Source organism: Canis lupus, chromosome 24 (assembly GCF_003254725.2).
Source record: "Canis lupus dingo isolate Sandy chromosome 24, ASM325472v2, whole genome shotgun sequence".
NCBI classification, from domain to species: Eukaryota; Metazoa; Chordata; class Mammalia; order Carnivora; family Canidae; genus Canis; species Canis lupus.
Window position 1 is genome coordinate 38,716,602 of NC_064266.1, and position 24,621 is coordinate 38,741,222.

The 24,621-nt window shown below is 42.0% G+C and overlaps 1 long non-coding RNA gene across 1 annotated transcript in view; it reads left to right on the plus strand.

Moving 5' to 3' along the window:
- Positions 1 to 4,334: 4,334 nt before the first annotated feature.
- Positions 4,335 to 24,621, plus strand: part of LOC112674132 (uncharacterized) — a 195,764-nt gene continuing 175,477 nt past the window's right edge. Inside the window, exons 1-2 of the long non-coding RNA XR_003145241.3 lie at positions 4,335 to 4,494; positions 4,908 to 5,078. This is a non-coding gene — a long non-coding RNA (uncharacterized LOC112674132). The remainder of the gene's footprint in view (positions 4,495 to 4,907; positions 5,079 to 24,621) is intronic.

Genomic DNA, 24,621 nt, shown 5'->3' on the forward strand with positions numbered 1-24,621 from the left:
CTTCCTAGATTATACATGTGTTGAATGTATTTTTAATCTACCCAACATGGTCTAATAGAACGTATTAGGGCATGTTATAAACAAAGAGGAAGGGGGGCATTAAGTCAGTTGCCCACAGACTCCAGGCAGGCAGGTGTAAAATGAAGAGTGGGTTGGCATTTCTGTGGTGAACTGCCAGATACTTTGCCCACCGACAGGAGACACACCACCCAGCCCCCCACCCTGCATGGTTGCCGTGCATCAGACCTTGCAGGCCTGATGTGTCCAGAACTCCCTATTTTTCTTCAGAAGCCCGACACTTGCATCTTTACAAGAAATATCCCAATTTTTCAGTGGTGGCAAGATCCCACATTTTTAAAAACCCTGTGGACAAACAGTACCTTTTGTGGGGGGTGGGGGGCATGTATGTTGTGCCTCTGAGATAGGGACCATGGAGGTGAGCACGGATTTAGTGTCCACTGTGCAAAGAAAAATGCCTAAATTGATTCTGACCCTTTCTTCCCCCCCAACCCCACTCCGAAGGCAGGCAGGCAGGAAGCCCATCCTCTCTGCACCCCTGGACTGTGCTATTTCCAACCTGTCCCTGGGCTCGGTTCCTCCACCTGTCTTACCTGCAAGCTTTCACCTCTAAGTTTGGAACGCGTGAAGCTGGTGTGAGTGCTGAGGGGATGGGTGTGCAGCAGCTGGGCTTGCATCTTGCCCACCCCCACCTCCACAGCTTTCACTCCACTGTACCCCCTTCCAGGCCCAGCTCCGTGGAGTGCTGGCCGCACCCCCACCTCTCCCACAGGCCTCCCGGGAGCAAAAGGCTATGCTGAGCTTCCACCACTGCAGGGGGCAGCGGGGGAGATCTGTTTTATGTTGCACACTGTTGGGACCCAGTGCTTTCTTCTGTAGGTGAACAGATTTGTCTTTTCTTTCAGAAGGAAGAGTTTCACCTGTGACGCATTAATTCTCCTAACACCTGCTCATGACAAGCTTGGCTACTTGTTTTCTCATTATCACAGGGGTTCTCAACTGGGGGCGATTTTGTTGTGCCTGCCCCGCCCCTCCCGGGGACATTTGACAATGTCTGGAGATATTTTTGGTTGTCACAACTGGAGTCAGAGGCAGCTTTTATTTATTTTTTTAAGATTTTATTTATTTTAGAGAGGGAGGAGAGGTGGGAAGAGGAGTAGAGGGGGAAGAGTAGAGGGAGAGAAAGAATATTGAGCAGACTCTGTGGAGCCCAATGCAGGGCTCGATCCCTGAGATCATGACCTGAGCCGTAACCAAGAGTGGGGCACTTAACCAACTGACCCACACAGGTGCCTCATGGGGCTTCTTTCATCTAGTGGGTAGAGCAGGGATGCTGCTAAATATCCTGCAGTGACCAGGGCCACTGCCCCCACCTCCCAACATCCCAAAAAAGCATTAACCAGCCCAAATGTCAATAGGCAATAGTGCTGAGGCTAAGAAACTCTGCTTCCCTCTATACAGCCTCCGCCAAAAAAAACAAAGGTAAAAAAACCCACAGGCTAGGCCATTCCCTGTGAATTATGAAAGGTGTGTGTTTGGGGGGGAGTTGGGTATGGTGAGAGGTGTAACCAACATGAATTTACAAGGCATGCCCTTTAGCTAGAGCTGGGATTTGTGGCCACTATTTTGGTTTTTATTAAAGCATAATGCTCACAAGCAGAAGAGGGGATTTGTTATTCTAAAGACAGCTGCACACCAAAGCATGCTATTGTATAATCTGGCATTTTCGCCACCAGGGAGCTATGGTGCATTACTCACGAGTGACAGAACCAACGAGCTTCATCTCCCAAGGGGCTAGTGCATCCGTTTAAAGGGAGCAAGCGCTGTGCAGATCCGTCCCCGCCCACCCCTCCCCACCCAGACAGCAGGGTGAAGGTGAGGGCCTTTGTAGTCATGGCAAGGATGATCCAGCCCACTATTCCATGCCCACCTGCACCCCCCCCCCCCAAATAAAAGATTTGCGTCTACTTATGTTCTAGTAGCAGGACCACAGGATGGAAGGCAAAGCCTTGGATTTTATTGTAGGCTCCATCCTGGCGAATTTGATGAGGGACGTCCCAGCAGTCTCCTGTGCCTCTGTTTCCTGGAACAACCATGCCTAGTAAGGCGAGGATCTGGGGCTTGGGGTAGGCACAGGGTCGAATGCAGGTCCAGCACTGATAGCATGTCTCCCTGGGTCCTGACTTCTCGCAGGACCTTGGTTTTCTCATCTACAGAGTGGAGAGAGTCCAGCTTGTCTCCTAGGGTCACCGTGAGGGTAAAAGAGAAGGATTATAAGGCACTCTGCACTTGCCAGGCACGTAGCAAGGAGCCAATAAATGTTCACTACTCATGTACCCACCATCCTAGTGGTCAAATATCGAACGGAGTCAACGTGTCTTTTATGTACCTCACAGAACAGTGGTGAATTGGAATGAGATTGTGGATGGAAAAGCACAAGGGAAAAACCTTAAATGCTGTATCGATGTAAATTGGTATCAATACGATGTAATGAAACCAATGTAAACATCAAGGTTGTTATAGTGTTTACGGTACTGACCCCAAGAAAATTGAGAACAATTATTACCCGCCACAATCGTCACTGGTTAGACATAGAAGGAAATTAGGATTGCTTTAATTTAAACCTTCCCTTTTACAAGCCAGGAAAGCACTGTTAGTGGTAAGGTTTCCCATCCTGCTGCTCTTTTGCCATCCCCGTGAGGTTGACACTGGAGTTTGACAACCCGGTTGGAGCGTATGGGTTTCTGGTAGTCCACCCCTGATCTACAGCCTCAATTTCTTCATCTCTAAAATGGGCACGATTGTAAAACCTAACCTCCAGGTGAAGAATGAGATCATGCAGGTGAAACCCCTGACATGTGAGAAGTTCTCCCAAAATAGCACTCATCGCTGTTCCTGTTAACGGTAATAACTGAGATGATGCATGTACGAGCACCTCTTCCAGGATCTGTCTTAGGTGGGTGGCCAATATATGTTCACTGGAAAGTTGCTAAGAAGAGTCCGTCAGTGTGATCTGAGAAGCACTGGGGCGGGGCTCTAGGTCCTCCTGAAGAAGCCACGGGCACACTGTCTGGTTTCTGCCCATCACAGGGAGGGGCCCGCACAAGCCAGTGGCATTCTTCGTGGCCTCAGAAACGAGGAAGGGGGTCCAGCTAATCTAGGATTCTGATGGGGCTTGAGTTGGACAAGCCAAAAGCCTTGATCTTCATTTTGGTTTGGACTTTGAGGATTTGTGAGCATTTAGGGGTGAGCAATGGAGCTCAGGGCACACGTTCAGATGGCCCTCAAATAGCGGTTCTTAAACTTTGGCCTGTATCAGGATCACCTGGAGGGCTTATGAAGGTGCAGGTCACTGCCCCCACCCACCCAGTGGATCTGGGGTGATACCCTCTATTTTACATTTCTCACAAGGTCCCGGGTGATGCTGATGCTGATGCTGCTGGTCCAGGGGCCACACTTCAGAATCACTGTCCTTGAGCTGCATTTCCCAGCCTCAGAACTGTCGAAATCTGGGGCTGGATGATTTGGCGTTACACTATGGGGTATTCGGTGGCCTCTCTGGCCTGTGCTCACCGTGTGCGGGTAGTAGTAGTAGTGAGAACCAAACGTCTCCAGACATTGCCTGATGTCCTCTGGGGAATGAAATCATCCCTGTTTGAGGACTGTGCTCTAGAGTAGATGGCCTAGAATCCAATCTAGTGTACTGCTGGTAGGATCGCAGTCACATTGCTGTGCTTTTCCAAGCCTTAGCTTCTTCATCTGTATAATGGGTATAAGAATGCTGACATCACAAGGACCGACGAAGGATTGAAAGATATTACAGACAGAGTGTCCAGCACAGTGCCTGGGGTATAGTGAGCAGTTGACACCTGTTAGCCCTCCAGATCTTATCTACTAAGTGAAATGTTTTTTGCTCATCAAAAAAGCATCAGCTTGGCTGATGAAGGGGAGAGTTTGAAAACTCATCTAGGGCCAAGTGACTTCCAGAAAACTGTACATTCAGGCAAAAAACTCTCAGGGAACAAGGTCCTGTTTAGAGTTCTGAACTAATGTCCAGCTTTTACCGAGCTGCATATTCCCCAGTCCTTAGCTCAGAAGTGATTGTCTCCCAAAGCCTATGCCAGCTTTATAAGCCCACTTCCTATTTGTTTAGCTAAGGTTGGTACAAGAAGGATCTTTCAGGTTTTTTTTCCATTTAAAACAATGATCTCATCATCACTCACATTTTCTTCTCCAACTTTGCTCTAGAAGTGAACTTTGGAATCTGGAATCCTGCTGCATTATGAGTTCCCAAACAGCTGCTGTTAGAGAGTGATCTATGCTGGCACACACAGGGGATCATGGATTTTTCTTTGGCTGTCAGCTCTTGAAATTACCCAGCAATCCCAAAATGAATTTCCACTAATCTGACAGTTTCGCCTCTCCTGAGTATGATGTACTGTATATTCAGTGGTCAGCAGGGACTACTTAATTGCAGTTAAGCCTGTGCTGTTCATTGTGGCATTTAAAATAGAGCAGTATGCAATGTGGTTAAACTTTCTGACTCTCCAGGCCCAGATGGGTGGGTGGAACTCAATGTTTTTTTGGAAAGTTTCTACCTGGGAGCATTTATGCTGAATTAAGTTTTACTGGCTAGCAGCTTTAATTCATTCACTTTCAAGATTTATAAGTGTTAGAATCAAAATTAAAATTTTCTCCTAGAAGATAGAAGGGACTGGAGTATCCAACAAAAGGAGTGTGTTAAAGATGGAAAAAAAAAGGGAAAAATACACTGATAAAATACATATTGCTTTTTTGGATACTTTCCGTATGCCTGGCAGTTTTCAGGTATTATTTCATTTATAAGGCATTCCAAAGAGGCAGGGATGATGTTTGCCTCCATTTTACAGATGAAGAAACTGAAGCTCAGAGAAGCTAAGAGACTTCCCAAGATATGCGGGTGTTTGAGCATAGCCGAGATTTGAGCCCAGGTCTGCCTGCTAACAACCTACTTCTCTTGCACTACGCTACACTGCTCTAGAGTTACTAGCCATTGTGGAGTTTAAATAGCTCTTTTACAGGTGGGTAAACTGAGGTCCAAACACTTTGAAGTGAGTTGTTTAGAATTAAGTTACCCCAGATTCAGAAAACTCACCTGGGGCTACTTCTAAGTCCTGTTTTTAATAACAATGTAGTTCTGGGGCGCCCGGCTGGCTCAGTCTGTAGAGCATGAAACTCTTGATTTGGGGGTTGTGAGTTTGAGCCTCCCGTTGGGTATAGAGATTATGTAAAAATACAATAACGTAGTATTGTATTGCAGCTTTGCAGCTTACAAAGTGCTGTGGCGTCTATTAGCACATATTTAATTTGGGGTTTCAAATGTCGTATGAGCTGGTAACTCAAAAAGAATTTCGATTAGTGATTTTTTTTATCGTGGAATCTAATGATATGTACTTGCTGTGTAGGCACAAAAATGCTACTGTGAGGTGCCTATGAACACATGAAAAGTAAAGACTTAACTGGATCAGTATTCAGCAAATACCATTACACTTCTAATATGTGCTGGGCATTATTCCAGGTGCTGGGAATATAGCACTGAACAAAAACAGGAGTTCCCAGCTCCAAGGGAGCTTACATTCTAGAGGCCAGAGGCTGATGATTAACTAGATAAATAAGCAAAATGCATAGTGTGACAGATGTGAAGTGGGAAGCAAAGAAATGCAGCTGGGAATAGGAAAAGGTAGTGCTAGGCGAAGGGTTTAGCGTATATGTAGAGAAGGTGATATTTGAATAAAGACAGAAAAGATATTGAGGAACAACCTTTTTGAATATCTGGGGAAGAGCATTCCAGGCAGAGGGAATAGCAAATGCCAAGGCTCCGAGAAGTAGATATGGAGTGTGCTGTGTCCAAAGAAAAAGCAGAGAGGCCAAATGGATGGGAAGTTTGAATACTTTTTGTTACTATTCTCTCGTATGTTTTTTTTTTTTAAATTGAGATAGAATTGATATTCCATTATTTTATATCCCCAGAAGCCATGTAGTGTAGGTCCTGGCTGTTCTATATCATCATCAACAGTTATTATGTCCAGCTTTACAATTTTAGATATTTTTTAAAGATTTTATTTATTTATTCATGAGACACACACACAGAGAGGCAGAGACACAGGCAGAGGGAGAAGCAGACTCCATGCAGGGAGCCTGATGTGGGACTCGATCCCAGGACCTCGGGATCACGCCTTGAACTGAAGGCCGACGCTCAACCACTGAGCCACCCAGGTGTCCCTAGATATTTAAATAGTTATGTAGTACCATTTAACTGAAATTTGATTTTGTATTTCCCTAATGACCAGCAACATGCACAACTTTTCAGGTGTTCATTTGCATCCTTCCATATGTCATCTTTGGTGAAGTATCTCTTCAAATCTTTTGCCCACTTTTTGTGTTAGTTTGTTTTTTGATTATTGCCTTTTGAATATTCTTCATGCAATCTAGATAGAAGTCTTTCGTTGGATGCCACGATTTACAGATATTTACAGATATTTTCTCCCTGTCAAAGGGTTGTCTTTTTATTCTCCCTGCAGCATCTTGCTTAATTTTGATTGAGGCCAATTTATCATTTTCTACCCCCGTATGGATTTGATGTTGTATCTAAGAAATCTTTGCCTTTGATTACCTTAAAAATTGATTTTTCTCATCAAGTAAAAGAAAATAACCTCTCCAGTTCCTTTAAGTATATCCATATTACTTAGGCAACTAAGTTATTGATCAATAAGTGACCATTTGTAATGATCTGTTGATTAAGAATAAAAATATCACTTTCATGTTCCTTAACCTATGTCTAAGATCTCATCACTTTTCTACAAGCATAACCAGAAGCGGCGGCGCCAGCATGAATGAGGGGCAGCTGTGGTGTGGTAGGAAGAGAGAGTCAGTGGCCCTAATGACCAGACACACGATTTTCTCTCTCCTCCACCACTCATCAGATGCTCAGCTCTGGGCCTGGTTGCAATCCCTTTTTGGTTTCCAGTTGCAAAACTATGGAGTTATGCTAGATCTTTCTGTGTCCTCTTCTATTCTTGACCCTATAGAAATGGGACATTGACAGTAAATTAAAGGCCTTCATCAGGGGCTGGCAATGCGTAAGTAAGGCAAGAGATGTGTCTCAGGCACACAGTGAGGGTGATATGCACTTGCAAGTGGTGTGAGTACTGATGCTGTGTTTGCACACATACCCCGAGGGGGTGTCAGTGGCCTGAGCCTGAGAACGAGGCCTTCTTAAATTTCATGCCCTCCACCATGGTCTTGGTCCTGACCTTCAATGAAAGAGGGGAGTGAGGCCCAAATGGGGACCGTGCAGTGCATCTCACCCTGGAGTGTGCATTCTCCTAACCTAGAGCATTTATTCTTTCTGTTGTAGAAGGTTTGGAATGGGGCTTGAGAGTCTGCCTTTCTAACAAGTTCCCATGTGATGCTAATGCCTCTGGCCTGTGGGTCACACTTTGGGTAGTGAGACACTAGAATGCACTGACCTTGTCCAAAGGACCAATGCAGCTCCATCCATCCCGTGTGGGAATTCAGACCCAATATTCACAGGTGTCTTGATTTGTCAAAAGAGGAACTGGAAACCTGTGATGAATTTGAAGTCTCATCATTCTTCTTCTTCTTTTTTTTTTTTAGATTTTATTTATTTATTTGAGAGAGCTCAAAAGAAAGCAGGGGGAGGGGCAGAGGGAGAGGAAGAGAGAGAATCTGAAGCAGACACCCTGCTGAGCTTGGAGCCCAACTCAGAGCTCAATCTCATGACCCTGAACCAAAGCCAAGAGTTGGTTGTTTAATTGACTGAGCTACCCAGGCACCCTGAAATCTCTTTATTCCTAAATATTGGACAGCTTACTTTCACTTTTACAAAACATCGTGGGGTCAGAGAGGCCATCTGAGAGTCAACTTTGTCCCGTGTGAAAACCAGTTTGTCACATCAGGGATCAATCAAGTTTCAGGCATTTTCCCAAAATTTTGGACAGAGAAAATGGGCACAATAATAGCCAGCTCTCAGAACAAGTCTAACCACAAAGTCAACACCCCATCCCCTCCTGCTAAAGAAAGGATGTTCGAGGAAAAGTTAACTAAACTCGGCTTCACTTCTCAGGGTGTTCCTCCCTCTGTGGCATGAAGCCATGTGCAGAAGCATCCCTCATGCTTTTACTTCATTCCTTTTGCTCACTGTATCTCTCTTGGTAATTTCTTTTGGCATACCACCCCCCTCTCTCTCCATGTTCTCAGTCCCCTACGTGCCCAACACTCTCTGGACTGAATAGCTGTTTTGCTTGCCAACCCAGCATCCATTATTTCCCCTTCTGGTATCAGCCCCTGTTCTTTGGGGGAATCCATCCCTGACCCTATTTTCAGTTTGTAGAATTCAAAAGAGACTCCTCCATCTTCCTACATCCATGGCTCCAGTGAGGACCATGACCCAGGCAGGGTGAATTACCTTTCTGACCCCGTATGAGTTATTGAGAAAAGAAGCTCTTCCTCCTGGAATTGATAAACTGTCAATAGTAAGAGCTGAGTGTTTACTGTCTGCCAGGCATTGCGTGAAGAACACACTTTGGTATGAATTTTTTCTTTCAGCCCTCACTACAACCCTGTCTTATAGGCATTCATATTTATCCCCATTTAACAGAAGGAAACTGTGAGCATGTCTTTTGCCCATTTCATGATTGGATTGTTTGTTTCTTTGGTGTTGAGTTTAATAAGTTCTTTATAGATCTTGGAAACAAGCCCTTTATCTGATATGTCATTTGCAAATACGGTTTCCCATTCTGTAGGTTGTCTTTTAGCTTTGTTGACTGTATCCTTTGCTGTGCAAAAGCTTCTTATCTTGATGAAGTCCCAATAGTTCATTTTTGCTTTTGTTTCTTTTGCCTTCGTGGATGTATCTTGCAAGAAGTTACTGTGGCCGAGTTCAAAAAGGGTGTTGCCCGTGTTCTCCTCTAGGATTTTGATGGAATCTTGTCTCACATTTAGATCTTTCATCCATTTTGAGTTTATCTTTGTGTATGGTGAAAGAGAGTGGTCTCGTTTCATTCTTCTGCATGTGGATGTCCCACAGAGGAAGACATAGACATGGCCAACATGCACATGAGAAAATGCTCTGCGTCACTTGCCATCAGGGAAATACAAATCAAAACCACAATGAGATACCACCTCACACCAGTGAGAATGGGGAAAATTAACAAGGCAGGAAACCACAAATGTTGGAGAGGATGCGGAGAAAAGGGAACCCTCTTGCACTGTTGGTGGGAATGTGAACTGGTGCAGCCACTCTGGAAAACTGTGTGGAGGTTCCTCAAAGAGTTCAAAATAGACCTGCCTTACAACCCAGCAATTGCACTGTTGGGGATTTACCCCAAAGATACAGATGCAATGAAATGCCGGGACACCTGCACCCCGATGTTTCTAGCAGCAATGTGCACAATAGCCAAACTGTGGAAGGAGCCTCAGTGTCCATCGAAAGATGAATGGATAAAGAAGATGTGGTTTATGTATACAATGGAATATTACTCAGCCATTAGAAATGACAAATACCCACCATTTGCTTCAACGTGGATGGAACTGGAGGGTATTATGCTGAGTGAACTAAGTCAATCGGAGAAGGACAAACGTTGTATGTTTTCATTCATTTGGGGAATATACATAATAATGAAAAGGAATATAAGGGAAGGGAGAAGAAATGTATGGAAAATATCAGAAAGGGAGACAGAACATAAAGACTCCTAACTCTGGGAAATGAACTAGGGGTGTTGGAAGGGGAGGAGGGCGGGGGGTGGGGGTGAATGGGTGACGGGCACTGAGGGGGGCACTAGACGGGATGAGCACTGGGTGTTATTCTGTATGTTGGCAAATTGAACACCAATAAAAAATAAATTTATTATTAAAAAAAAAGAAACTGTGAGCACAGGGAGGTCAAAGAACATGCCTGAGGTCACACAGCTTGCAAATAATAGAGCTGGGATTTGAATTTGCCAGTTACAGAGCTGAACTCTAGGGAGCCATACAAACCAGGAGCTGCCAGCAATCATTTTTGTAAACTCACAAAGTAAGCTTCAGTGAGAATGAAGCCATCAGAGAAGAAAATCGTACTGAGAAATGGACAGAGAGTCAGTGTCTCAACAATAACATAAAGCCCTGGATCTAACCTTACCTGAAGCCCAGATTTATCCACATGCCAACCATAGGAGCCAAATTTACCCTCTTTTTGGTTTAAGTGAGTTTGATTTGAGTATTTACGTCTGTTTTGTTTTTCATATCAGAAAAATTTCTGGTTAATACACAGTTGTGACCATGGGCAAGGCACTTCTTTTCTCTGGGACTCAGTTTTCTTATTTTATGAGGGCTTCCTCAGCATTTTTTTTTGGCTTGATGTTATCTATATCATTTTTCCAGCCTTCACCAACCTCATGTAAGCTTTTGTCTCTATATCATTCCAGGAAGGAATGTGAAGTGTAATAGACTCTATTTCAAGTTCAAAACCTAACTGAATATACTTATCTTGTTCATTTCCTCTCTTTCACTGTGATGAAAACTCCATGGAGGTAGGCAATTTTGTTTGGTTTTCTTACTGCTACATCCTCAGTATCTTGAACTGTGTCTGACTCAGAGTATGACCTCAACACACACACACACACATTCAAATATATAAATAACTATATGTGTGTGTGTGTGTATTTAAATGAATAAACAAATTCTTGTCCATTTTTATGGTAACAACAAGCTGGTTTGGGCATAATTATTATTCACTAGTCCTTATTTTAGTAGGAAAGTGGTTGTGGATAGCATCTGTCTTTATCTGCATCATAATTTTCTCCCTGGTGTGTGGCTTCATGGACAGAAGCAATAGATAAAGTAAGTTGGATAGTCTTTGAATAAAACACAAGCTTTTAATGCTTCCTAAAGCCTATAACATATCATTACTTCTAAACTCAGAGTAAGCAGGTAAGTTCTTATGATGGGTGGATTTCCAGTTTCAAATAAAAGAGGGCTGTGTCTTAACTTCCTATTTTACTTCTATTTTAATATCCTAGTAGAGCTATTATATGAAATTGATTTCTCGGCTCTAGGAAATGGGGAGCTGCTGAGAGTGTCATATGCTGTTATAGGATGTATTATAGGACGACATCCAGCCCAAGCTTCTCTCTTGTTAATAAACCTGAGTTTCACTGGGGCAGCAGTGTGCTCAGAGCCAGGGAATGATAATGATTACAATAGCTAGTAAATAGTTCATACTGTGTCGCAGACACTGTTCTAAGCCAGTAACATGGATTTACTCATTTAATATATGAAGACAATGGACTAGTATCAGCCAGATGTGATATTACTGCCCTCTGCCTCCCATGCAGCTAAGAGCGACCACAGTGTTTCCCTTTACCAGCAACAGGCAGTGGAAGACAAAGTGAATTGCATAAGGAGATGGGCTCTCGTGCCAATTCTGTGACCCTGGAAAATTAAAGTCTCACTGGCAAAGTTTGTTTTGTTTTAATCCCTTAAATGGGGATAATAATGATACCTCATGGGGTTGTTATGATTCGATGAGCTAATGCATCAGAAAAATGCCTAGAACATTGGGTTTCCTACAAGGCAAGTCTGCCTTTCAGGAGACATGTGGCAAGATCTGGAGACATTCTGGATTGTCACCTGGGGTGGGAATGAAGAGCAGGTGCTACTGGCATCTAGGGAGTAAAGATCAGGGAAGCTACAAAACATCCTATGTTGTATAGGACAGACTTCAACCAAGTATCATTGGGCCCAAAATATCAATAGTGCAAAATTGGAGTGTAGACAAAAGCATTCCTACCTGGTAAGTAGGAAGAACAGCATCCACTCTTAGGATTAGTTTTAGTTTTAGTATTTAGTATTTAGTTTTTAGTATTGCAACTCCATTAAAGGAACTAAACCCATTGATGAAATCACTTCACAGGGCTCTGCTTATCATCAAAATACACCAAGATCAACATTTTTGTATATGGCAAGTAGGTTCCAATGTTTAAGTGCCACTACTAAATGATCTAACTTAAGCGCATATTTCATACTGTTTTTTTTGGGGGGAATTACTTGGCAACTAACAGACATCTCCTGGTGGGAGCTTTACGCAGCTATCCTGATAAATAATGACTCATATTTAACCCATGGTTATTGGATGCCTGTAATTGGCCCAAATTGGGCAGGGGCTAAGGTATAACAGGAAAAATGGGCTAAGTCTGATTCCCAGTCCTCATGAAAACTACAGACTGGAAGGAAATACAGCATTCTATGTTAATTACCAGAGTGTCATGAAGAAGCTCAGAGATCTACAGGATGTTTAATGGGAGGAGTCTACACTGTTTAGGGGATCAGGAAATGACTTTCCCTGAAGAAGGGATGTCAGAGATACGAGATATGAAGAGGCAGTGTAGTACCATGTTCACACGCAGGCTCTAGCCTGTTAAGTGTTGAGTCTTCCTCTGACCTGCTCCCAGCTGCATGATCTTGAGTAGTTAATTGCCAAAAGGTTCAATTCCCTCATTTCTTGAAAAGGAGGCAAAAGTGATGCTGACCTCCCAGGTAGTCACAAGAATTAAATGAGATAGTACATGTGAATATACAATAAGCTTTAAATCTCATAAGCCTTCGATAAGAGTTAGCTCTTACAATTATTAAACATGAATTAAGGGAAAAGGAGAAAAAAGAGGGTATGTAGAAAATGATCTTATGATTTGGCAAAGCTTGTTCCTAATTTAGCTCTTGCATGTCACATGACTCTGGAAGCTGGGCTGTTCCTTGTTTGGCTGTTCCTTGTTTGTCTAGGTGCTTGAACAAATCCAGTGCACTTTTGGGCAAATATGGGCCCCATCTCTAGGATCTGTGAGTCTCCCTTTTAGATGGGAGGCATCACTGTGGCTAAAATTAGGAATAACCCAAATGTCAACTGGTAAATAAATAAAATGTGGTATATTCCTACAGTGGAATATTATTTGCCAGTAAAAAGGAAGTTAAGTCCCAGTACATGATAAGCCTTGGTTGATTCTCAAAAACATCGTGCAAAGTGAAAGAAGTCAGGCACAAGAGACCACATGTTGCAGGATTTGATTTCAATGAAATATCCAGAAAAGCAATTTAAAAAATATGGAAACTAGGTTTATAATTGCCTAGGATTAGAGGTGGGAATAGAGATGCATGAGGGATAGTCTTGGGGTGATGAATATTATACCACTTGATTATGGTGATAGTTGTACAATTTGGTAAATTCACTAAAAATCATTGACGTGGCTAAATTTCGTGTTATGTGAATTATCACTCAATAACCTTATTTTTTAAAAAGATGCTTTGTGGCTGAGTTAAATAATCTTTCAGATTCCTAAGTACTTACTGGAGGAAGTTAATCCTTACTTTGAAATATTTGGTTTCCAAAGATACTGAATCTCTGGCAAAGTCAACTGGGAAATTAGCAATTTAGCTACATTGAGAAGTAGCTTGAGGAATTTGCCAGGTACCCCTGGTATTTGAAAGAGCCGTTAGACATTTTGTACTAGTCCTACTCCAAGATCTCTGACCTCTCCCCATTTTACAAACTGGGGTCAGCATGACCTCACCCACCTGCAGAAATCCCCTCTGGGAGGTATTCTTACAGGGATTATTCAAATGGAAACCCATATTGCAGTATTTTGGCTTCAGTATAGCCAGATTTGAAGACATTGGCTATTAGGTTGCTTGGGGGGTGAAGGGGAGGCCCAAAATATAGATCCATGTGAAAATTTCCTTTGGGGCGCAAGAACATTTTACTTTGGGTGCATTTGTACGTTTTCCTCTATGATGAAGTACGAGATCTATAGGAAAGTATGTTTTCTTTTTGTCTTTGCCATGTGGATAGGCAAAGTTAAAATTGATGGTCAGTGTAGCTGCAGCTCTGATCTATAGTGATGTCTGTCTTCCTGCTATTTTAACTATTCTTTCCCCTCCACACCCTCATGATTCTATATATAATTGTGCCATTTATATGATGCCTAGTTTAGTGAGATTGCTTACATTTTAGGCAGAGAATGGATTACAGATGAAAATAACGAATACATAATTCTGTACATTATGCATTATTCTTTTGTGCTTTTGAAATTAACAACACAGGCATCACCATTTGTTGCTGCCACACACACACACACACACACACACACATGCACACACACATATGTACTTGCATGTACGGCCTTTGATGTATAAATATACTGATAGAGACGCAACCGTGAAGTCCTAGCTGAAAAATATGAGCATATAGGAAAAATTTGTGGCTAGGTTTAAATCTTGGGAAACTGGTCTTTAGAAAAGACATGTAAATGCAAGGTAAATTTTGCTGGGAAGAACCAGGCGATATTTCTTCTGTTGTAAACCTTACCGCATTATAAGGGACTTGAGTTTAGATTACTTTAAGATACTTATAGTCGGGGTTCTGTGATTCAGAAACCATTGTTTCCCTTAAAATTATTTCTCATGACCTCAATAGAACTTCAAGGACATCTAATACCTAAGGAATCAGATCAAAGATGCCACTTGAAATTTCAAAATACAACCCTAAGATATGCACACTGTAGCCTTCTGGCAGCAGACGCCCGAGTTGCGGTTCTGTCTTTGAAAATCAGTCTTGCCATCTCACAAAGAACAGTGTGAAATTGAACTTGCAATTAAAAAATAAGCCTCGGTGGTTCCCCTCCTCCCCATAAGCTCTTCTACACAACCAAATTGAGGGTCATCAGGAAACAGAAGGAAGAGAATGCCGTAAGATTTCAAAGATGCCTGGTAGGAATATTTCTTAATTGAGCCGTGCTTTCGAGCCGCATGGAAGTGTTCTTATTAAAAATTAAATAAGAACAGCAGAGAAGAACACGGACGGGCTCCGCGAGATTAGAGCTTCGTGAGATTTACTTAAAAGGCTTTCATTAGGCACCGGGGGTTCTGTAGCACATGCAAACCTCACCTATACAGAATGCACGGGGCTTGGGCGGTCAGCCCCTCTTCTCAGAAACGCGAAACGTTGGTGCTGACAATCAGAAGGGGAAAAGGATATTTTCAGGGTGTTTTTGGAAATAAGGTCTATGTTTCCAGATTGCTAAGTAATTAGTGCTTTCATTCTTGTCTTCCCTCCCTGCTTCCCTCCCTCCCCCCCTCCTTCCTCCTTCCCTGCCTTTGCCATGCAGGTTACTATTCTTCCTATCTGCGGTTTTGTTCTTGATTTTGTTATTATACATTTTTTTAAAATGATTTTCCTTCTTGGATGGATGGAGGAAAGGTTTCAGCGGCGTGTGAATTCCCTGGAAGCTTTGTGAAATGCAGATTTTGATTCAGGAGGTCTGGGGTGGAGCATGAGATGCTGCATTTCTAACGAGCTCCCGGGTGATGCCGGCAGTGCTGGTCTGCGGACCACTCTGGAGGAGCCAAGAGCTGCCGTGGTCCGTAAATTAGATTAATCACATTCCTTTAAATGTAAGACAGAATAGGTCATTACAGAACTGACATTCGGATGCCAGTTTGGCTTGGCTGTGTGACTTCGGGCAAGGTACTTAATGCTTGGTCATGTATGTCCTCAAATGTACAAGGAGCGTATGACGATACCACTTCTCGGGTTTATTATTATTTTTTAAAGATTGTATTTATTTAAGAGAGAGAGAGAGAGAGAGCATGCATATGTGAGGGGGAGCACAAGTACGGGGAGGAGCAGAGGGAGAGGGAGAAGTAGACTCCCCACCGAGTGGGGAGCCTGATGTGGGGCTTGATCCCAGGACCCTGAGATCAGGACCTGAGCCAAAGACAGATGCTTAACCGACTGAGCCCCCCAGGGGCCCCTCATGGTTTTATTATTTAAGGAGATTATTAAGTATGCAAACCACTTTGCTCTCCATAAAGAACCAAGAATGTTCTAGATTCTTTTGGTTGATCTAAGCATCACTATATGATCAATTACAGGGCCCCAGCACTCAGAGCTCAATGGGGGGAGCCCCACCCACCGCTTCTCTTTGCCCTTTAACCTCTTCCCAGACACCTTTTGGGTCTCCAGTGGCATCCCCTAAAAATGTCAGAAAGCCTGACTTTGCCCAGTTTTATATTTTTGTGTAAGTGCTAGCCCACGTGCTCTTTTCCCAGGGGCGTTTGCTCTTCTATCTTCCCTTGCATTATCAAAGGATTTCGTGACTTTGTCTCCAAATGAAAGGAATCTCAGCCCCGAGCAGACACACGGGGAGGAATTAAGGCAGCAAGATTCTTTTTGGGGTCCCTGGCATTACATAAAACACTGTTTTCCACCTGTGAGTCACTTGCAATCAAGCTGCCCATCCACGTGTCCCCTCTATTATTTCTTACTTGATCTTTGTCTCAGTCATAAATAACTTAAAAATCTGTTGCACAAGGAAGTAGAAATGGAAACCCATATAAAAGGTACGCACCAATAAAAAGAATATAGTTAGTGAAATTTTAAAGGGGTGCACCTGTGTCTCACCCAGAATCCTGCTGTATACAAGAGGGGGACATACTGCTCTCTGGACAGCACGGGGGTCCTCTCCGCATTTCTCAGTGGATGAGAGAACAAAACACGCAAAGCACTTGTGGCAACGAACAGCCTGGAAGGTCAGGGTGGGGTGGTCTCTCCTCAGAAGGGCAGGCAGCGTACCCTACGTGCTCCTGGATCCCCCAAGGGCTTAGTGCTTGGCACAAAATAGCTGCTCAATTAATCCTGGATAAGGGAACAGGAAAATGAATGAATGAATAATGCCACCTTCCTCATTCAATTAGGGGGTTTCTTTGGAGTTTCTTTTTAGAACAAAAACCGTGTTTCAGTTTTAGTCCTGTATCAAACCCCTCTCTCCATTTTGTAATATCAATTTTTTTCTATTTTTTTTTTTAAGAGCTGCATCCAATTCCTCCATGCTCACAAAGCTGGAGTCTGCACAAAGGACAAGAGAATCGAAGCTATGCTTAGGTTGTTAGCGGAATTTATAAAGGGAGAGAATTAAGTGTACATCCTATATATATTTGCGATAATGTCAGTACTAGATGCCTTTTGTTCTGATTTAATTGTTGTAGAGTCTTCCTTAAATGAGCAAAAGTTGTCAGTCACATAAAATCAAAGGACTTGAATCCTGGCATCCTAAGAGCTGTCTAATTTCAGACCATCGAAACTCACGTGATATTGCTAATTCCTATCATATCTCAAAAATGAATTCTTCTGTGATCCCAGTGGATCGCAGGCTAAGGCCATATACCTGTGTGTGTGTCAATGTGTATACACAAACACAGACACAGGCACACTGCTATTTATCATACCAGAATATTCCAGTTTGCAACAAATATGCGGAATACTAAGCTGCGAGTTACCAAGTATTCCAAATTCTGAGTATTATAATCCTTTTCTTAGTATAACTGACATAATTATTGTTTTCAATGAAATCAGAGATTTTCTTTATGCAATCTATTTTTAAGAAAGATAGATATGTGCAAGCTTACAGCACACACACCTATCATATAATTATATTCTTTCTGAATCTTTATACTCTGTGCTATGATTTCCTTTCTGTCTTATTGGGGGTTTCATCCAGCAATTGAATGACTGGAGGAAAAGAAATAGAAAATTTTTGTCGTAAACATCAGCGTGGTTGGATCATAACTACCTTATACACAAGTAGGGATTTTTTTTGTGCTTTATATCCTGTGTTTACAGGTCCCATCTGTCTCCCCAGATCTGTAGTTTGTGGATATGCAGCTTGCAGGTTTTGTACGTTGTTTTATTTCGAAAAAAATGAGATGTTTGAGAGGACATTTATGAGGGTGTGTGTGTTTCTGACCTATTCACCTGTTTTCGGTAAGACAACCCCAGAATTGTGCCTGGGTGACTCAGTCAGTTAAGCATCTGACTCTTGGTTTTGGCTCAGGTCGTGATCTCATGATCCTGAGATCAAGCCCCAAGTTGGGCTCTGCACTCAGCGTGGAGTCTGCTTGCCCCTCACCCTCTGCTCTTCCCCCTTTTTCTCTCTCTCTCTCTCTCATAAATAAGTAAAATCTTAAGAAAAGAAAAGAAAAAGACAGCACCAGAATTTCACTTAATGAATCACAGCTCCCACTCTCTCCCAGTTCAAGTGTTTGAATGTGATGGGCCCCAACAAGGGAAGTCTTAAAATATAGTATGTCCAGTAAAATCTGAATTTCAGATAAATGGTGCATAATTTTTTAGTACAACTTCCTTCCAAATACCACATGGGACATATTCTACTAAAACCAATTCATGGCATAGGTGAAACTCAGATTGCACTTGGCACCCTGTGATTTTATTTGCTAAATCAGGCCCGGGGCCCTAAGTGGTCTAAGCTGGAACAGCATTTCCTATGGCCATCGAGAACCAAGACCAAAACTCTTATTCGATGCCTGTGGGAGAGACACACTTTCGTTCTGGAGCTGAGGCTGAGATGATTATCTGGAGCTGCTCACCGAGCCGTGGTGGGACATCCAGTACGGAGGGACGGTGTGCATCATTAATGATAATAATGTCTATGTTCTAGGCATCGTTCCAAGGACAACATATTAGCTCATTATCCGGTCTCTTTTTTTCTGCTTGGACTGCAAAGGTGGAGGTTAGGGTTGGATGTGTAAAGTTGAACCATAGTGAACCGTTGGCGCAACCTAGCAGTTTTCCCTTGTGACCAGGTGCGAAGGCTAAGTGATGACATGGGGGACCCAGGCTCACTTACTTTTGCTCATGTGCGGTCCCTCAGCATGTGGCTCTCATCTTCATGGCCGAGGTGGCTGCTGTTCCACCCCGGCATGCTTTGATTAGGTCAGGACAAGGGGGGGGGGCGGTAAGCATCAAATGGCCTTCTCCCAAGAAAGGTAAGAAACTACCCTTTAAAATTTTGTATCTGCTGCAATTATTGCCCTACTTTGGCAATGAAGTGCCCAGAGCACAGAGAAGGTAGGTAACTTGTTTGAGGTTACAGTCAGAGTTTTCCAGAGAAACAGAATCAACAGGGGGATGTATTTCAAGGAATAAGCTAGAGGGATTGTGGGGCTAAGTCTGAAACCTACAGAACGGTTGGCAGGCTGCAGACTCAGGAGCAAGGTGATGTTGCAGTGTGAGTCCAGTGGCCACCTGGAGGAAGAGTTCCCTCTGTAGTAGGTGACTTCAGCCTCCTTTCTGAAGGCCTTCAACTGGTTGGGCGAGGCCCACCCACAAATGGAGGTTACCCAGCTTTACTCCACGTCTACTGATTTAAATGTCAAACATACCTATAAAATACCTCTTCATGGTGGCATTTAGAATGGGTATTTGACCAAATACCTGAGTATTGTGGCCTAGTCAGGGTGACACCCAAACTATAACCATCACAGTTAGTGCTCTTAAAACAGGGATCAAATCCTAGCAATGTCATCATGGCGCAGACACCTGGCCTTGGACACCTTTAGCTCACTTGGCTTCTTTGAAGAAAAAGTATTCCATGGAGGGCAAGTGCATGTCATCTTTCATTGGAAAAACTGGATAATAGATCTTTAGTCATTGTCTACATGACTCATGTGATTTTGCTTTTTATTTTAAAATAAAACACAGATACTAAAAATCACGTGTAAGAATTATAGAGCCTAGTGCAATAATGTAAGCTAAATACCCTTATAATAAACAACCACTCAGCTCAAGAAATAGAACTCTGCTGGTCACCCTGGAAGGATAATCCTTTATGTATGTTATCCTCAGTTCCAATTCACTCTCTGCTCCAGGGATTGGCCTGCCATTTGTTTTTGTAAATAAAGTTTTATTGGAACACAGCCACACCTGTTCATTTACTTGCTGTCCAACTGCTTTTGCATCATAAAGGCACAGCTGAGTGGTTGCAACAGAGACTGTCTGGTCCTCAAAGCCTAAAAAGTATTTACTGCAGGAAAATTTGCTGACTCCTTATCTTGGCTTTCATAGTGATAATATCCTTGAGTTTTAAAAATACTTTTATCCTTCAAGTGTTCATCCCTAGGCCTTGCCTCTCTTTGTTGTTGTTAGGTCTATTAGGTCTCCTTGAATCTATAGGATCTCCCTCTATTTCATTATTTTCACTGCTGTTTACTTGTGGAAGACCCAGGCCATTTAATCTGTAGTTTTCTACAGTCTGGGTTTGAAATCTAGAGACTTGATCAGACTTGGGTTCAGTGTCTCTGTCAAGAGTCTTGGTGGTGGCATATCCATTCATCAGGAGGCATGAATATATATCTTGAAATACTTTTTAAAGAGAGATGACTTGTCTTGTCTTTCATTTGAGTTCCTGGAAGCTCCTGCAAGTCCATATAGAATAGTCAGGATACATGCACCATTTCTTTTTCTTTATTGCTTTTTGGAATAATGAATTGGTTTTCCCTCATCTTCCATTTAGTTAGGAGACCATTTGGTTTTATTATTAGTATTACTATTATTGTTATCATTACTAATGTCATTATGACACCACGAGGGATGTGATAGATTTCAAGCCATCACAATAATTATTTTACTGAAGCTCAAATTATTCTTTTTTCTAGTGGGAGAATTTGCAAATTAGTTCTTGAGTCCTTCTGACATGGCCCTGATAGGGCCTTCACTTTCTGGCACTTAAGATGTTCTAAACTCACCTTCTATATCTTCTGCACCAGATCTGGAAGAAGCTGGCCTTCTTGGCCCACTCCCAACCCCAGCTCTTTAAAAATGGTATTTCAAGAACTACAGCCTGGATGCTAGGGACACTCCTTCTACTTGGTTGGTCATCGGTTGTAGGTTTTTAGAGTATACAGGACAAAGGAGAAGATAAAATACCATATGAGTTTCTTTTTTTTTTTTTTATAAATTTATTTCTTATTGGTGTTCAATTTGCCAACATATAGAATAACACCCAGTGCTCATCCCGTCAAGTGCCCCCCTCAGTTCCTGTCACCCAGTCACCCCTAACCCCCGTCAACCTCCCCTTCCACCACCCCTAGTTCATTTCCCAGAGTTAGGAGTCTTTCATGTTCTGTCTCCCTTTCTGATATTTCCCACTTACTTTTTCTCCTTTCCCCTTTATTACCTTTTACTATTTTTTATATTCCCCAAATGAATGAGACCATATAATGTTTGTCCTTCTCCGATTGACTTATTTCACTCAGCATAATACCATCCAGTTCCATCCACGTCGAAGCAAATGGTGGGTATTTGTCATTTCTAATGGCTGAATAATATTCCATTGTATACATAGACCACATATTCTTTTGATAACTCCCAATTCAAATTCAGCACTACAGGATTTTGTTGAACTTCTTCTGTTATATCTGTAGATTCTCTTCCTTGCTAAGAGTTTTGGTTCTCAAAGATGCAGGGGATGATGAAATTGTATCTCATAATTACTCATTTGCTTTATGTCCATTTACAAACAATCTTGTAACAACAGTACTAATACCACTATAACCAATCTGATTACTTAAAACTGTTACAGTGATTTTTCACATTTCCCCCATTTGACACCCCCCTCCCATTTAGTATGATTGCCGTACTATATCCATAGGGTCTGAGCACATGGTCATTGTATACTATACTCTCCCCTAACCCTCCTTTATCTTCAGACCTGTAAGTAATTATATGTTTCACCTCCACTTGCAGTTCTCTTGTAGATATCTTCTAGTCATTTCGATTGCCCAAAGCTCATTTTCTGGTAGATTCTTCAAGTAGTGCAGAGGGTTCCTTCTGGTCTCAAGTCTGTGGACACTCTGTTTCTTTCCTCTGCTTCTTCTGTACAGAGTCTGAGCCACTCAGGACTGTCCCCACACATGGCAGCACTGGAACTCTGTGGTTTGTAGTTCTGATTTTTGCCCCGAGTTCTTTCCTGTTGATGATAATAGTTCTGTGGAAGTCAGTTTTGCTGGTTATAAAAGCCTTAGGTCACATTTTCTTTCCTTGAAATATCTTAAGTATGGGGTACTTCATTTTCTTCTGGGATAAAGTGTTACCGTCAAAAAAATCCGATGACAATGATTTTCTTTATAAATAACTTTCTCTGTTTGACTACATGGTCTGATGATGTTCCTTTTGCTTGAAAGCCCAACAGATTTTATTTGAATATATCTTGGAGATTATCATTCCAGTGTGCTGTTCTCATGTAGATGATGCACCTCTTTGATATTTAGTTTCTAATATATATTTTATTTAATTTTAGGAAACTTTTCCTAAATTATATACTGTGGAATTTGTTGTGTTCCCTGGCACTGGTTTTCTTCTTCAGGGAATTCTCTTTTCCTTTTTTTTTTTTTTTTTAATTTTCTCTGCCTATCTGTAATATTTGCCCTCTCTTTTGAAATGTTTTATCTCCTTTTAGTTTCTTTTTAATTTTTAAAAATTTTATTTGTGTTAAGGCATTATATATTGTGCTAATATTTTGTGCTTATCATTTTAATCTTTCATATTTTTGTAGCTTAGCTTTCATTTTTAAAATATTTTTTATTTGTAAATATTGCTTGTATACCTTTACTTCATCCCTGAGTTATCTTATTCTGATTTGTGCTGGGTTTTTTTTTTTCCAGATCCTGTATAATTTTATTGTATAATGTAGTTGGCTGCAGTTTTGATCTGTTTTGTGGGCATGTCTTTCTGGCATGCTTTCATCTCTGTAAGAATGTTACTGGTTCTTGGTTCTTTTTTTTTTTCCTCTTGTAATGTTGCAAGGGATCTGACCTCAATACTTTTCTGTTGTCACTTTTATATGAAATTAATTTTCCTGAACTTTTAGAAGGATATGTGATTTGGGATAATTTTTTTAAATCTCACAGAACTTCCTCTTTTGTTGTTTTTGGGTACGTTGCAGGTATGGTAGCTTACTTTCTGAGATTTTTCTGAGACTTGTTTTAACGCCGTCCCCCAACACACATTGAGTTTTATTTGAACCTTCAGTTTTGATTCTCTACCCAGTAGACTCTCCTTGGGGTGGGGTCTAATCCTGGAAGGGGATTTTGGCTGGTTGCCATTGAGGTTTGTGTAGCCTGGGGTAATCCTCCCTCTTGGAGCTCGTACTGGTCTCTGATACTCACTGGTTCTTAGAGGGGCCATGGCATTCTCGGTTTTGCCTCCTGCCCCACACTGCACCACTGTGCTTTCCAGTGAGTTCCTGTTGGCTCTCTAGAGTTTGTCCTATTGCTGACATCTGCAGACACACCATTTCTTTCCTCTCCTTCTCTGCAGAGTCTGACCCACCAGAGACTCAGGGCTCTTGTCCCCACCCTCCTACTTGATATTTGAGGTTTCTGAAGATGCCTTGGCACCTGCTTTTGTTGTATACATTGTCCATGGTTTTGCTATTCAGATGCTGTTTTTATTTTTATGTAAGATTTCAAGGGATTGAAATACTATGTTGTTGCTGCTACCAATCTCTTCCCCAAATCTCCCCTCCTCCCTCATAGTAGGGATCTAAGATACATAACAAGTTACCACAAATGTAGTGGCTTAAAAGAACACCTGTGCATTATCTCACTGGTCTGTGGTCAAAATGGACGGGCTCAACTGGGTTTTTCAAGTCAGGGTTTTGGGGTCTTATCTGGAGCCCTGAGGGAAGAATCCTCTTACGAGCTGATTCAGGTTGTCAGCAGAGCTGAGTTTCTTATGGTTGTAGCATGGTTTCTTGATGGCTGTCAGCCAGAGGTGACCTTGAGTCCCAGAGTTCTCTCTCTGGTCCTCCCTTTCTTTCTCGTCAGTGAACAGATACAATTGAATATTAGTCAGCTTTATAAAGAAGGAAATCTTGTCATTTGTAACATGGATGAACCTGGAGGATATTATGCTAAATTAAATAAGCCAGCCACAGGACAAATGCAGCATGATTGCATTTGTATGAGGTGTCTAAAATAGTCAAACTCATGGAAGCAGAGGTTACAGTAGTGGTTGCCAGAGGCTGGGAGGTAGGTGAGTGAAGAGTTGCTATTTAGTGGATAGAAAGTTCCAGTTCTGCTGGATGAGGAAGTTCTAGAGATCTGTTGTCCAACATCGGGCCTGGAGTTAACAGCACAGTATTGTGCACTTTGAAATTTGTTTAGGGGATAGATCTCATGTTAAGTGTTCTTTCAAAAAGGAAAAAAAAATCCACAGGAACACAGGAAACTCTAGGAGGTATTGGATATGTCTATTATTGATAATAGATTGTGGTGATGGAATCGTGGGTGTTTGCTTATATCTAAACATATCAAATTGTACACATTAATTTGTGCAGTTCTTTGTATATCGATTATTATCTCAGTGAATTTTTTTAAGTCAGTAAGGGTGCTTTGAAACCTTGTGATTTTAAACACTCAGACTTCCCATTCCATTCTCAGTCATGGAATCCTCTGCTTTTAAAAGTCTCGTCTGATTAGATTAGGTCCCCCTTTTATCTTAAGGTTGACTAATTATTAGTCTTAATGGCATCTGCAAAATCCTTTTGCCATGTGAGTTGACACTATCACAGAAGTAACACCACCAGGTGTTGGAGGTCATGGGGGCTTAGAATCCTGCCTATCACATCCTCATTCACTTATTTTTTTTTTTCATTTTTTTTTTCATTCACTTATTTTTAATCCTAACATTTTATTGAGCTCTTACTGTGTTCTAGT